Raw genomic sequence first — 10296 nt, 5'->3', positions numbered from 1 at the left:
AATGAGGGCTTTATTTTTGACAACACTTTCTTTTGACGACTTGTCAGTCTGTGGCTAGCAAATGAAGAAGAGTCCGTTTTGCTCCGTCTTGGGGATTCCAGAGTGAACCAGTTCGTATTCAATCGTCTGGACTTAAGCTTGTCGTGTCCTCAGGATATCGACGGTGTCCAGGACCCAAGACCAACGAACCACACGAGAGAGAAGAAATAAAGAGAGAAAACCAAGGATTAGGACGGTCGTCCTATGCTGAATTTGAAGGGGCCGGGAGTGAGGGAAACCGAGTGCTCTGGTGTTTATACAAACTCCGTAAGAAAACGTGCTCAAGTGCTCAGTGAAAAGGGGAGGGTAGAAGACTGTAAAATATGTACAAGAGAGAGTCACGCTGATGTGGGATAGTGCCCTCACACGGACGGGTGGCCCCTTCTTCCCACCCAACCCGCTACTCTGCCCCATACCTGTTCAAGCCACGCTCCTCCCCTGGAAACGTGGCAGGGCGGCTCCAGGAGTCGGTGGCCTCCTGGCACGTCGGGTGTTTCTCCGGTACTTCTCCCTCTGTACGCGTCGTCCATTTCTTCCTCCCGGGTCTCAGTTTTTGCCTTTCTTCTCCACTCCGGTTCTCCTCTCTCCTCAAGGGGAACGCCGTCCCTCCTCTTCTGGGATTCTCCTATCTTTGAATGCCCCACAAATGTGACGTCACTCAGGGGAAGGGTTTCGTCCTGCTGGACAGCTGCATTAAAGGAACCGCGTCCTGCTTCCTTTTCCGGAGCCCAGTCTTGCGGGGAATACGAGAACCACTCGTCCTTTTGGTAGGGAGCATCCTGCTGCTGTAAGGGGATACAATGGGGTAAAGGAGAGTCTGTTGACCACCAGTTCCAAGATGACTCGTGTGACTCGGGAATATCACCCGCCCCGTCACAGTTATCAAACTGCGGAATTTCACTGAAAGTTTCTACTTTAGATAGACAAACACCATTTGTTCATATTGTGTCAGAGGCACTTCGAGTTGACACTTTGCGAGGTCTTTTCCCTGAACACGGAGAAGTAGTTGGAAAACCCATATATGACTGGTAGCTCCTTTCTCAGAAAACTTTGTTGAGGCGATAGCAGAATTCACCTTTCTTGGGTTAGAACTGGGTAAATAAGAGTAATGACTAAATAGATTACCTCTTTTTAGGCTTCTCTCTTGATCATCCTGTTCATCATTTGTGTGTCTTGACCACGTTAGTATTCATTTGTGCCTCATTCCACTCACTCATCATTCTTAGCCTTCAGCCCTTGTCTCACCTCATGTGTTACTTTTACATACCTTGGGCGTCTATCAATGTTCTCATTCTTACAGCACTTATGTTCCTTTCCTATTGGCACCAGTGTCCTTCGATTTGGGTGTTGCAACAGTGTCATTCTCCCAGTTCTCTGTCTAAAGTGTTTTGTGTCCCTGTCCCCTCTCTCACTGCTGTGCGTTCTGTCTCCAAAACAGGACATCCAAGAAACAGCATAACAGGAACATGCAGTGACTTCAGTCATTCTTTAGTCAGTTTTTTGTTCGGTTCGGGTGAGGGAGAATAGGTAATCAGTAGTTCCCTTCACTGCCTGAATAACCCCTCCCCCCACAAAAACAAATCTTGAAAATATAATTGAACTCAGTTGATACATGAGGGGGAATGTTTGTCTTCCTAACATCTATCTAACCCAACAGTAACATTTGTGGAAAGTCTGTAGAAATTGTGTTTTGGGCTAATGTATTTTGATGACATGCATCACAGCCACCAAGCTGAAGAGAAACCAGGCAAAATCACATGTTGTTAGTATCTTTAAAAATTGTGAAGAAACACACAGGGTCTTGCAATCCCACAGTGATGAAGAACATCTCCCAGGAAAACTGTGAAGCCTTTGCGACCTTCTTCAGGAGTAAATATTGACATTTGAAAAAAACAATTGCCTTGGATAATGAAAGGATACAGGAGCAGATCATCAACATACTCCACGATCATCGGGAAACCATAAACAATTTCCAAGCCCACATCCAGTCCACTGAGATCATGAATGAGGCCCCATGGAGTGAGTTCAACACCCTCACTGAAGATGAGCTCAGCTAGATCTCAGCATTTATGAAACCAACATCACATTTCATTGATCCAATTCTCTCTACAATCATAAAAGACATAATTCAATTGGTCTCCCCTCTCTGGACAAAAATAGTAAACACATTATTAACCCAAGTAACCATACCATTATGTTTGAAGATAGGGCAAGTGGCAACTTGAAAAAAACAAGAGCTGATACGACAGACCTAAATAATTTCCATCTGATGTCAACCATCCCCTTCCTCACAAAACTGTTGGAGAAATGTGTACATAACCAATTATGTAAACACATTGATCACTTTATCAAACTAGAGAAGTTCCAGTCTGGTTACAGATTAGGTCACAGGACTGAATCGACCATCCTACACATCATGGATGGTGCTCCTAACATACTGGACCAGAACAAAGTGTCTCTCCTCATCCTACTTGACCTATTGGTGGCAATTGACAAAGTCAACAGCGATTGCCTCTTGGAGTTACTTGAAGCAGCATGGGGCTCTCTGGAAACATACTAAAATCGTTCACATCTCTTCTTTAAAACTAAATCAAACTAGAAGGATACTTATTTAAAGGGTCCACCATTTCCATCGCACTTTTCAACCTATATTTGGAGCAGGGATGCTTAAACATGCAAACCGAGCACACCATGCCACATGTAAGCAGATGACACTCTATTGAAGAAATCATTCGACTCAATCACACTATGTCGAATCTATTATGTAAACCCAGATCTGGCAGTGTAAACTGCACACACAGTCCTGAGACATGGTTAAAGGTATACTTAAGTGGGTGGTACAAACAGGGCTGCAGGCCCACTAGTACCATTTAATTTAATTTACAGGTACTGGGTACATGTATTGCCACTTTACTACTTATGAGTAAATTAAATATGGCAGTTGGGGATGAACCAACATTACCATGTTTAGGGGCGAGAGCACAATCACTATAGCACTGGTAAGCATTGATTAAGTGCACAGTGTCCTATACCAGCAAACAACGAGGTCAGAAAAGTAGATGGGAAAGGCAAAAAGTTGGAGGGAAGACACCCTAAGGCTGTCAGGTCTAACAACCTCAATCACTAAAGCCACCTACCCAAATGCTTGGAAGCATGCCACAGTAGTGCCCCTCCTCAAGAAGCCCTCCATGAACCCGACAACTCTAGCCAATTACAGACCTACCTCATTGCTGCCCACCTGGCCAAAGTCCTTCAGAAGTTGATCAACAAGTGTCTAGCTAACAACCTCAATGGAAGCTATCTCCTTGACTCCATTCAGTCTGGATTCACACCAAACCACAGCAGGGAACAGCCCTTGTCACCGCAACAGACGACAATTGGATGATCATGGACAAAGGAGACACAGCAGACCTCATCCTACTGATTCTCTCTGTGGCTTTCGACACTTTATCCCACTCTATTCTTATCAAATGACTATATAACACTGACATTCAAGTACCTGCACTCCACTGCACATGCTTCTTCCTGACTGGTTGTAACCAGTCAGTCAGCCTGGCCCCTACTGCTCGGATGCCTGCAACCTGATCTGTTGAGAACTGCAGGGTTCATCTTGCAGCCCAACCCTCTTCAAGGTGCATATGATCCCGTTCACCAGCATCCTTCGCTTCCATGGAATCAGCGTCCTATCCTACAACAACAACACATGGCTAATAGTCCCCCTCTTAGACAAAACACCTAACAATCTGACCAAGATTGCCGCCTGCATGACCCAAGGCGCTGACTAGATAAAAACCAACAGTCGAAAATGAAAATCGAACACCAACAAGACAGACGTTGGGATTTTATGCAGAAAATCTTCATGGGACTCCACCTGGCAGCCAGCAGACCATGGTCCCACATCCACCCCCAACACATTCCTACTTTCACACCCTGAAGTTTCTGAATAAAACCTTTAACTGGCTCCCAGCCAACATCCATAGAACCGTCGCTCAAGCCCTTATCACAAGCAAACTGAACTACAGAAATGCCCTCTACTCCAGAACCCGAACACATCTGACCAAACATCTCACAACTCAGCAGCAAGGATCACACTCCACCTACCACACCTTACACACATCTCGGACACCTCAGGGAGCTCCACTAGCTTCCCATACACAAACATGCTATTTCCATACTCCTCACTCTCACATTAAGAGTATTATGCCTCATGGCCCCAGCCTACCTCAACAACCACATCACATCACACAAACTCACCAGAAACCGCTGCTCAGCCGGACTCCTGCTTGAACACACCACTCAAATATGTAGAACCAGAGGCGGTGGTCAGGAGTTTTCATACGTCACTGTTATGAGCCACTCACCTGAATCCCAGGCAGTTCTGATTGGGCGACTGTAAGTCCCTGAATTCGCGCCGCAGTCTTTTTTCTCGAGGATAGAGGGTGGTACTCTACTGGTGATAGGCTCCAAGGGGAAAGGGGGTTGGGATTTGGAAAGACAAACGAAATGCTGTGATGCTCCTCCAATTCAGGCCTAGGGAGACCTCAAGAGACCTGTCACTGATCTTATGTGATTGCCCAAGGTTTGAGGAGTATCTGTGGATTGAAAAACAGTGGTTTAATACACATAACGCATTTGGTACATAACATCAACAAATCTCATTTATATATTGTTGCTCATACCTCAAACCTACTGTGCTCTGCCTTTACGGTCAAATGGTGCATGTCTTTTAATGCGTGCAGTTTTGGCTTCCAATGGATTGTTTGATGATAGTTGTTACAAAGATTAAACAAAAGTGACAATTGCAGAGCAATTCTTTAATTTCTTGCTAGGTTATTCCTTTTGTGTGCTGAACTAAGAAGTCATACCTTGTAGCCTAGCCAAGTTATTCTTTTGAGCACACAGGGGCAAACGCCTGGGAGATTTCAGTCCTGACAGAGCCCTGCCAGTGATGGAGTCTTTAGTGCAGTCTTAAAACAAGAGTAAGTAGTTCCTAAATTATTGTGCTACTGAGCTCAGAGCATACAAGAATTGTGGTACAAATAGCTGGAGCCGAATTCTTCAGAAGAGTTGTCTTCTCCTTTTCTTTAGGGAATCCAGAGCTGCTGCTTCTGAGGATGGGAACAACGCTGTGACGCTGACAGGATCCAAAGGTTTTATTAAGGGAATTCAGGTAAGTGAAATGCAAGGAGACCAAGCGGGTAAGTGGGGTGAGCACAGACTTTAAATAGAGGCTGTTTGCATTTAGGGCACCTGTCAGTGTCATGGAAAGTTCACTGTGAGCCAGGGGGATGATTAGCAAATGCATCTCCGGGGTCTTGGAATACTGAAGCAGAGTTAACAGAGTCATGGAATGTTCACTGTGAGGGAGCGGGTTGATTAGCAATTGCATCTGCTGGGGTCATGGAATGTTCAAGCAGTGCTATTAATCTTGATGGGGAAACCTCCTGAGTTTAATTGACAAGGACACCTGTTACTGCTGTTTATTCTGGAACATTTGCAATAAACAGAGCAATTAGTTCTGACTTAGCATTAATGTGATTGATTGGTGCACCTGCCAAGATTCTGGAACTTTCACAGTGGTTGTAAGGAGTTGTGTGTTTTTGTGGGCAGTTCAATCAGTTGTCTGTGGAGGTCAATAATTCCTCTTACACCACCCCGAATGGAGCATACAGCAAACAAAATCAGAATATGGACACACTAAATGAAGGGGGGAGTGAGAAGGAAACAATTGTGGCTCAATCTCATAGGCTCCTGGAGGGTTGTGCAGTAACTGGGACCATGGCAGTCACTCCTAAAGCATGGGACGACAAGTCACTGCAGATCCGAGCCACCTTGTCCATCCTTGAATACTGCAAAAAACGAAAGACGTGTCTTTTTGAATCGGTCTCACTAGCATAGCCTTAGGTCACACCAGGCTGCTCCTGCCTAAAGCAACAGAATACCCTCCTGAGTGATAGAGCACTCTACTAATGCCCATAACACAACACAACACAACTCAACACGACATAACACACAACATAACACATAATATAAAGCATAACGCATAACACACAACGGAATGTAACATAACACATAGCATAACATAACACATAACATAACACCAAACACACAACTGGGTGGACCATGCAATGTGTGTCAAGACACAGCTGAATGGTGGCCAGGTCTGATCTCAATGATTTGACTCCAAGGCTGTGGCTTTGGTGCCTTCTCTTACGATGGCCATTGCTTATTTTGATCACCAATATTTCCTTCAAAAGCACTTCCGTGGTGGTGGTCTGTGTCATTGTGTTTCTCTATCTTTCGATTTCCCAGCGACCTCTTCTGAGAAGAGCAGTTGCTGAGATGTTTTTTTGCCTGGGCATAAGTCTCTCGGCTGAGACAAAAGATCCCTGATGGTGAAGGGAGGGAGAAAGGGGAACATTCTTGATTTCCAATCAGAGGCACAGGTGCAGACTTTTTGAGCAGATCTGGCTGTTATGTTGGTTGGAGACGACATACAATTTCCACCACAAGCATGTCGATGAATAAGCTGCATGTTGATATGTCCCCACTTTCTTGTGTTTTGATGCTCTGGTGCTTTCATATAGAGGGAGGTAGGTCTCTGTGGATTGTAAAGTCTAACAGTGGTGTAGAAAGGTGCAGCTTTCCCAAAACCAAACTCTCCACAGGGAAAAGCCTAGGCATAACACAGAAACTTTCTTCACAAGCCAACAGATAATGTAAACAGCGTGAACCAGCCTACGATACTGCAAGACACCCCTTTCCCTTGCCTTTTCTAGAGGAGGTAATTTTTTAGGGTATAGGTCTGACGTAGAAGTCGAGTTATGTTTGGTCAGACTTGGAGTGATTCCCTGCTAAATGTGATGGCCTTTCTTTACGAATCTAGGTGTGACCCTGCAACTTTTTACCGGATAGACAATTAGGTATGGTGGCTGGAGGGCATTGCATTTCCTGGGGCAGGGCCTTCTCCCAGCCAGCAGGCTATGTCAGCACCAGGCTCATTGCCAAGAGTATGGAATTTATTCTGGGACCCTCTAGTAAGTCCCCACTGTCTTGTGTATTATTCTCCTGATGATTTCGTGTTTGGGAGGTAGGTGTCTGCGGATTGTAAGTACCAGCTGTGGCATGGTTGGATATAGCTGTTCCAAATCAAAGCCCACCTCATGGAAAAGTCTGGCTATAGAAGAGAACCTTCTTTTGTTACAAGCCAGCAGATAATGTAAATAGTCTGGTATGGGCTAAGGCACTGAGAGGGCCTCCCGCACCTTGCCCTCTGTAAAATAGTTCATTTTCTGGGCTGTAGCCTCAACAGAAAAATTGAGTGGTAGTTGGTATGCCTTTGGTTAATTGCCTGCTAAATGCAGAGGCTTTCCTTTATGGTACATTCCTGAGGGTCTCTATTGGCTAAGCAATCGAACTAAGGACAACGTGTTTCCGGGGTAATGCATTGTCAGCCTCGAACTCGTAGCCATGTGCCCGAAATTGCCAATGGGGTCTCTTTAGCGGGGTCACATGTCATATACCGGGAAGGGATGTGAGGAGCGGTGGTGCACCCATGTGGGGATGACAGAGAAAGATGGAAGCAGCAACCCCCGTTCTGGCGTTCTGCACAGTTCCACTTACTGCACTGTCTGCCTCACAACTTTGCTTGCGATCTCTGGCATCATAAAAGTCAGTTTATTTCGGCTGTACCATGGCTCTTTCACGGTCAACAGCAACTCCATAACTTTATTGGTGGGTCAGGGGCACATATACTTTGACCCAGATTACGACCGCTTTTTGCAGTTCTAAAACGGTACTCAACCCTTTTGCGACCGCAAAAAATGGTGGTGGTATGTACCAACGCTATTTTGTGAGTCACAGACTCGCAAAATAGCGTTTGCTGCTCACTATTAGGAAGGGGCGTGCCAAGAGCGTCCCTTCCTAATAGCGAGTCCAAATGGTATGTACCATTGTTTTGCGACCACATTTGCAGTCGCAAAACACTCGCGGTTTACTACCTATTTCAAGTAGGTGGTAAACCATTTGCAAACTGGAAAGGGTCCCCAGGGGACCCCTTCTCCTTTGTGAATGGGTGCGAAAATATTTTTAAATAGCAGGCAGTGGTCCCAGGGACCACTGCCTGCCCTTAAAATATGAATTTTTTCTTTTTTAAATGCATCCCGTTTTCCTTTAAGGAAAACGAGCTGCATTTTTTTTTTAAAACTGCTTTATGTAAAACACAGTCCCAGACATGGTGGTCTGCTGACCCCAGCAGGCCACCATCTCTGGGAGTGCTAGCCATTCCCAATGGGGTCGCAAATTGCGCTTGCCTCATGAATATTGACGAGGCATACAATTTGCGACCCTATTGGGAATCGCTAACGGTGTCTATGACACTGTTGTACATTGTATTTTGCGACTCGCAAATTGTGGGTCACAAAGTGACGCAATTTGCGAGTCGCAAAGTGACACAATTTGCGAGTCGCAAAATGCAAGCGTCGTACATCTGGCCACATATACTGCGGGATGTTCTGATACAGCTGTAAATAATGGGGCAGGACAGAGCTGCAGATTCAACCCATCATCTGGAGCACGGCGTAGCTCCACCTTTCATAATAGTATTTCTATGAACAGATGCTGATTTACTACTCCTGGAATGCACAAATATTTTCACTATTTTACCTAGAAAGTTGCACTGAGCACAAGATTCCAGCCACCCAACTAAGAATGTACATATCACTCCTAGGTAAATGCAGTCCTTTAAGCAATTGCACATATTACATTAGTTTTTTTCTCCTCTGGGAAATTATTTTTACCTGCGGAGAGGCCCTTTTCCCACTCGAGAGGTGACCCATTGCCCTTTTCAACCTGAGAGGGGAGTTATACTAGTCCTTTGCTGGAGTAAAACTCTGATCATTTACTAGGTGGGAAAACATTAGACAAGAGTTTGGGAGTGATCATAAACTTTCAATGCACGCCAAATCCTGATCTGCCCATTGGTCACCCTTTAAATGGATTCTAGTACTGCAGATTTCTCTGCGCTTGTGGTATGTATAAAGACAAACATAACATAACATCCAGCTGGCATGCCTTTCACTTTACAGGATGGGTCTCTACCTGTCGGCCTATATATGGTCTGTGAGTGCCTATGTTTGAAGCTAAGACCTTTATTCTACTCTTGCTCCATTGCTTACATACTCCTCCAACTGTCTGACAGAGTTTGGCTGTTGAGATTCACATATAACATTGTCTGCACAAATTAGAGTTGACAATGCGCTATGTATATATATATAATTAAGAAGTCCAACATTTCATAAGACATACAACTTTATTTTCATATATAGCAGTCATACTTGTCTGAAATGCTAGGAACTGTCTGCACATGTATGAAAACATTGATTATATTGCACAAACAGAACGTTCTAAGATGGCCACCATGATAATATGATAATCATGAATTTTAGACTTAATGAGGCCATCTTCGCTGTTCATGAATTGTTTACTCGCACTGAGCGCTTTTAAAAATGGTGATGTGTTCTATTGTAGCCAACACCGAGGGAAGCGGTAACGCCGAAACGCGTCTGTTGGCAGGGGAGAGGGTTCCTGCACTTGAAATAAAAGATCACAAAAGAATTACCGTGGGTGCCGTCTTTTGTCTGGGACCTGGATTGTCCCAAGCGTGCTTTCAAGTATAGCAACTCACCATCGCTGACGGATGCAACCGGAACATGAGGAGCGGCGGCGGTGACCTGTATGCTTTTGGACTTCTGTCTTGACCGCCGGCCCCGACACTGAGAAAATTATCGATCATGAGGCAATGATGATCAGGACAATTGGTGGAATTTGGTTGTGAGCTGTTCAGCGCCGGAAGGATACACCTGGTTGCTCGCGGATCGTCGGACCCTCGTACACCGCGCTGGACCTCCGGTGAGTGTTTTTTCGACTTTCCTATCCAAGACTGTGTGCAGCTGTATGAGTGTCAGTTCCGAGGGACTCTGTTGATCCTGATAACGCACAAGTGCAGAAAACCCTCCCCCCCCCAGTTTTACAGCGTTCACGTTTCCCGTGTCATAATGTCCTCTGTGTCAGAACGACAGGAGGCAGAGGCGGACATTTTTAAACAGATTACTGGACAAGCAAGATCAAATGCATCTTCAGCAAGTGGTGGCTTGAATCCCCAGAGCAATTTAAAAATATTGTATCAGACCCTAGAAAAGAGTATGGAAAAGGAAATTCGAAAATGGTGGGAGGCCACCTCCTTGGAAAAATACTTAG

This window comes from Triturus cristatus, chromosome 1_2 (assembly GCF_964204655.1).
Source record: "Triturus cristatus chromosome 1_2, aTriCri1.1, whole genome shotgun sequence".
Classification (NCBI taxonomy): domain Eukaryota; kingdom Metazoa; phylum Chordata; class Amphibia; order Caudata; family Salamandridae; genus Triturus; species Triturus cristatus.
This window is presented reverse-complemented; position numbering follows the sequence as displayed.